Source organism: Elephantulus edwardii, unplaced genomic scaffold (assembly GCF_000299155.1).
Source record: "Elephantulus edwardii isolate Elephantulus edwardi_28Jun2011 unplaced genomic scaffold, EleEdw1.0 scaffold00214, whole genome shotgun sequence".
NCBI lineage: Eukaryota > Metazoa > Chordata > Mammalia > Macroscelidea > Macroscelididae > Elephantulus > Elephantulus edwardii.
The window spans coordinates 3,240,832-3,247,130 of NW_006399964.1; the positions used below are offsets into that span (position 1 = coordinate 3,240,832).

The 6,299-nt window shown below is 38.4% G+C and overlaps 1 protein-coding gene across 4 annotated transcripts in view; it reads left to right on the forward strand.

Annotated features, from left to right (window-relative positions):
- Window positions 1-6,299, forward strand: part of CDC42BPA (CDC42 binding protein kinase alpha (DMPK-like)) — a 418,998-nt gene that overhangs the window by 172,180 nt on the left and 240,519 nt on the right. The window lies entirely within an intron of this gene.

Below are 6,299 nucleotides of genomic sequence, written 5' to 3' on the forward strand. Positions count from 1 at the left end.
GTTATTGTTCTGTTTTCTATCCCGTTTATTTTGTTCCTTGTCTTTACAATTTCCTTTCTTCTAGAGGCTATGGAATTAGCTCGTTGTTCTTTTTCTATTTGATTATTGTGGTGAGTTAGGTTGTTCAGCTTTTCTTCTTTTTTGTATGTTTTTGCCTATTCCTAAGAGCTACCCTCTGAGGACTGCCTTAGCTGTATCCTAGCTGTTTTGATAAGTTGTATTTTAATTTACCTTAAAATTTTTTTAATTTATTCATTGTTGCACATTTTCTTCACCTCCTTTGCCCTCCCCTTAGCCCTCCCTGCAATGCACCCCTTGCTTCAGATTGTTCTTATGCATATAATGCTTAATAATATATTCCTTAAGGCAGTGTTCATTATCTATCCACTCTTTCCCCAATCCCTCTCCAACCCCCACATGTCTGTCCTATTATATAATAGCTGTACAGTATTTATCCTTTCATAACTGAGATATTTCACTTAGCATAATGTCCTCAAGGCTCCCCTATGTTGTGTAATGTTTTACTATTTCATTGTTATTTGCTTTAAGAAACTTTAATTTCATTTTCTGTAGCTTCTCCAACCTAATAGTGCTCAAGAAGGATGTTCTTTAGTTTCCATGTAGGTGATTTTTTTTGTCCTTCATCCTCTTATTGTTAATTTATAGTTTGGTGGCATTTTGCTCTGAGAAGATACTTTGTACTATTTACATGTTTTTAATTTGTTCAGGCTTGCTTTGAGACCTAATATTTGATTAGCTTTGGAGAATGTACCATGTGCACTTGTGAAGAAAGTAAATTGAGTTTTAGTTGAGTAAAGCACCCTGAATATTTCTACAAGAGTATATCAACTAATTGTATAGTTTAGTTCTTCTGCCTCTTTATTTATTTTGAGTTGACCTGTCCTTTGCTGAGAGTGGTGTGTTAAAGTCTCCTATTACTATTGTGATGCTGTCTATTCTTTTTTTCAAATCTATGAACCATTATTTTTTTAATGTATTTTGCAGGTCTGTCATTTATTTGTTTTTCGTTAACATTCATTTAATATGTATTGTATGCTAGAACTATTATAAGAAATTTAGAGGTATAAAGAGGTAGAAATGTTTACTATCCACCTTTTGTTGATAAGAAAACTAAATCCCAAAGTTTCACAGAAAAGAAAGAATAGGCCCTGACCACACAGATGGATGTTTAATGCAACACTACACAGAGATCTGTTGTTAGGTGCTATAGAGCTGAATATAACTGATAGCAACTCTATGAGCTTTTCTTTCCTGCACCATTTTCACTGTCTCTAATAGACCTGAGTACATTGTTGTGCCAGTCCATCTTGGTGAGGGTGTTTCTCCTCTCTCTGTCATCCCCTTTCCCACCATGATGATTTTCCAAGGACTAACCCCTCCTGACAGCATGCCCAACGATTGTGGGATGGAGTTTCACCATTCTTGTCTCTAAGGAACACCCTGGTTGTATTTCCTCCAAGAAAGTCTTGTTTGTTCTTTTGACTATCGTGAGATAGTCAGTGCTCTTCACCAACACCACAGTTCAAAGACATCATTTCTTAAATCAGACGCAATTAAAAAGACCATGACTAGGATAAAATACACTTTAGTCTTTAAAATTATATGCTTGCTTTTTAACTCTTTGGAGAAGTCCTTGACAGTAGATTTTCCAGATGCAACATGTCTTTTTATTTCTTGACTGCTACTACCAACTCTTAAACCACCAGAAGAAGATGAAGCAGAGAATGGATGGCTACATCCTTGGAGACCAGAGGTTCTTGCTCCAGGGATTATATCTTGCTGTCCCTGAGAAGCTCTCTAGACTCGGGAATTATACCTTTTAAATGAGAATCTCTTTGGACTGAGAGATTGTATCTTGCTGTTAAATTGAGTTATAGCCTATCAGGCATTATCTTTGAGAAGCTCTCTGAGGGATTGTATCTTGCTGTCAACCGGAATTGTTGCTTGTTAACCATAAGCCCCATAACTTGTGAATATGGTTCTGTGAAGTCTGTGTATTCACTGCAACACATTTTGAACCTACTAAGTAGGTGCAGGACTGACATACTTTGGACATGTTGCAAGGAGGGACCAGTCCTTGGAGAGGGACGTCATGCTTGTGAGGGTGGAGGGTCAGCATACAAAAGGAAGATCCTCGATGAGATGGATTGATTCAGTGACTCGGGTAATTTAGGGCTATTGTACATAGGGTTGCTATGAGTCTCAGGCAACTTGACAGCACCTAACAACAAGAAGTAGGTACAGAAGCCTGGGAGGATACGTCCTGGGAATGAGTTTTGTGTGGTGGACCCTGTTGAAGGGGATGATTCCTCCTTGTGGAATTAATGGAGATCAGACTTGGCTGCCTTCAGGTTGTCAGCACTGTCATACAATTGGTCATTACAGTAGATTGTCAATTCAAGTAAAATCAAATCATTGACAACTTCAAGCTTTTCTCCATCTGTCTTGATTTTGCCTCTTGGTCTGTGGTAGGTATTTTTATCTTCTTGATGTTGACATATAATTCATATTGAAGGTTATATTCTTTGATCTTCTATAGCAAGTGCTCTAAGTCCTCTTCACTGTCTTCAAGCAGAGCTGTGCCATTCATATGATACAGATTAGTCATGAGTCATCCTCCAATCTTGATGCCACCCCCCCCATCTAGTTCAGCTTCTTGAGTTATTTACTCACAAGTGTAAAGCTTGAATAGGGATTGAGAAAGGACACAATGCTGCACACACCTTTCCTGAGTTTAAACCGTACAGTGCAGCTTGTTTTGTCCCTGTTAGGCATCGACTTAAGAAAGAAATCAGAGAACAAGCAAGAAAGCATAAAAACAGCTTTATTAAAGGGGGATCCCAGGCGAGGTTCCTTATTCTGAAGATGCAGGAGCAAGTCACACTTTCAAGTGTATCAGGGAGGGGTTTTAGGTCTTTAGGGAGGGAAGGGAGAGATACTCCACTGTTATTTATAGTTCATCCTCTAGTTCTGCTAGGTGGGCGAGGCCATTCACTGTTCTTGTTGGCGTGTGTGTTCTTTGAATTCTTCATTCTCCCTCTTGGCTTCCTTTCTGGACCTAACAGTCCCAACAACTGCTTCTTGGTCTGTTTATAGGTTTTGCCCAATTGAGTGTTAAGTATTCTTTATATTGGGTTCCATTCTATTATTTTACTGAAAGGTAACCTTGGGATTATTTTAATTACTGGTTTGTAGGGTATCTCAAGAAATCTTCTGTTCTCAACTGGTCCAATTAAATAAAGACTTTAAGACTCAGAGGTCTGTTTTTTTATTTTCACCTATTCTGTCAGAGTCCATCTATTGTTGCCCTTATCACAATGTTTAATATGTAGCCTGGTAGCACTGTCTCATTCTGTTCTCAAGTACATAAGGCTGAAAGGACATTTCAGTTGAAATGGAGGAAAGAAGAGCTTATGTGACCAAATATTTAGATAAGAGTTCTCACACCTTGGGAAAAATAAAATCCCAATAAATAAATGAACCTTAAAGCTCTTTAAATGCACTGTAGAAATGTTGTCCACTGATCCATCTCAAAGCATTTATATTGCAGTGAAATCTCCACCATAACTTGTGTTTTCTTTCCTGTCTTTCTATATTTTTCTTTCTTTTTTTTTTTGGTCTGTTTTTCTAGAAATATTCTTTGGGTTTAAGGATTATGTCTCTTTCACCATTGTATTGTGTAATTTGATATTAGAACATAGTGGATACTTGTATGACTATCTGTGGAATGATGGGGTTTATCATAATTTATTATAATTAAGTCAATTTGTCTGTTTCTCTGTTGTTTACCATGCTCAGGGTAATTGTTTTTACAGTAAAAATATGTTAAATATAGGGAGGCAGGATTAGAATAGAAACCAGTGGATTACACAGAGTAAGATGTACATAATAGACTTTGGTCATTTATTGAATATTGCAAGGAATAAAGAAGGAAGCATGGAAAAATGGCTTCCTGGTCTTGGGCTACATTATAGAGAAGGAAATTCATTCTTCAGGATGTGTGTTTATTCTGATGTACCCATTCTCTTTACCACCAAAACCCTTGGCACATGTACTGTAGTTTATTTGTAACTCGTTTTTCTCTTTCAAATCTTCTTTTGTGTTTTCTGTTTTCCCCCTCATTTTCTAGATTCCCTTTTGTTGTTGTTAAATGCGGTTGAATCGTAGGCGACTCATAGAGACCCTATGAATGAAAAAGACCTGAACACCACTGAGAGCAAGATGTGAAGAAGAATGTGACAGGTCTTAATAAGGAAAAACAGGGATTATGTTCCCATTATTTTTGTTCTTTCTCAGTAGTGTTTGATTACCATGAAAGAGGTTCCCTAGGACGTGCTAAAAAATGGAGGGCAAGAGGGGACTCCGGGAGCTGGGTTCATGAGCAGTATCGGGACCCAATTTTTCACTAGTTTTAACTTTTTCCTCTAGTAATATTATTAGCATATTAAATAATAATATGATATACATATGAACATGTATATATTGGAAATTTTTGTAAGTCATTATAGACTATAATGAAAATACAAGAATTATTTCTAAAGTGTTAAATTACAGATATTACCACTTTTTGTTGTATTCTACATTACCTTAGAAACATTTACATTATTGAAAATTTATTTAAAAATTTCCAGAAATCTAAAATTTATTAAAAATTTCTAACAAGCCAACATTTTGGAGAATATTTCTAGTCTCTGTTTTTCTTCTGGTTTTTTTTTTTTTCTTGTATGGATACCCATGTTTATTACTGTGTAGCAAAGAGATGTAAACAACCCACGTGCCCATCAACAAATAGATAGCTGTGGTACATTCACACAATGTGATATTATACAGTATTGGAAAACTATGAACTCATAAAACATTACACAACATGGGGGAGCCTGGAGGACATTATGCTGAGTGAAATATCTCAGTCACAAAAGGACAAATACTGCATTATACAACTTATAAAATGGGACAGACATGAGAGGTTTGGGAGAGAATGGGGAAGGAATAGGTAGATATTGAACACTACATCAGATCAGATGATGTAGGAAGGGGAAGATCTGTCAGAAAGGAATATATGATTAGACATTATGTGTATGACAACAGTCTGGAACTCGGGGTGCTTTGCGAGATGTGCTAGGGTGGGGGAAATGTTCAACAATGAAAAACTAATAATACTATTTTTTAAAAGCATTGTACCTCTTTTTTCTGTTGCTAACTTAAAGGTTTGACTTCACCCCTGACTTGCCAGGGCTGTCCCCACCCCACTTTTCTTTTTCTTTTCCCCATTAACTCTCGTGTGGCCTGTCTCCATTTTCCTTCAGCTGTGCCTTGTTTGAATTGCCTAAATGAACTTTTTTTACTTGTTTTGCTAAATTACCCCAGTGTGTATATCTGTTGATTTATTTATAGTCACCTCAGCTCACTCCTTCACACGAAATACTAGCAAGTGGTGAAGAGAGAAAAAGAACTCTAGTTTTAGCACATCTCGTCTAGACTTAGGTCTGCAAGTTGAGATTACCATGCTCACTGACGGCTGAGGTTTCGCTTAGTCTCCTGCCTTTGACAGAAGCCCTGCAGGTTTCACAGGTGGCCTACTAGATCCAGGAACTTCCCGACATGAGGCCCCATGTTCAGCGTCCTGAACTGGAAACCCGGTGAGAAGCACAAAGCCACCAAACCCCCACTTTCTTCCCAAGGTGTGCTTCTCACCTGGTGACTTACTTCACATCATGCCCTCTTCTTTTTTTTTTGTGCCCCCTCCCCACACCCACTCCCTTAGGGAATCCCTCCCTCCTCACGCTTAAGGGTCCCTACACACACACACGCACACACCCCAACCCCCTTAAGGGTCCACACATACACCCTCTTAAGGGTCCCTACATACACGCGCGCACACACACACACACACACACACACACACCTTTAAGTGTCCCTGTACATACACACTTAAGGATACAAACACACACCCTAAGGGTCCCTGTCTGAAATTAGTTGACTTCTGTTTTCATTTACTTGAGAAATGTACCTTCGGATATTCACACATGATCAGAAAATAGGAAGAGGAACGTATATGGCAGGAATTTATGTGAACTGCCCACTCCCAAAGTGGGCAGTTCCAATCCATCTGCTCCTCTGGTGGAGAAGTTGAGCATCTCCTTTTGTGCGATGTACAGCCTTTGAAAATCCTGGAAGGTTTATGAATCGGGGTGAAGTCTCTCTCAGGGAGGAGAGATAGGGAATGGCAAAGGACACACTGACAAAGGAGATTAATCAGAACTGGCTTCGACAAGCAC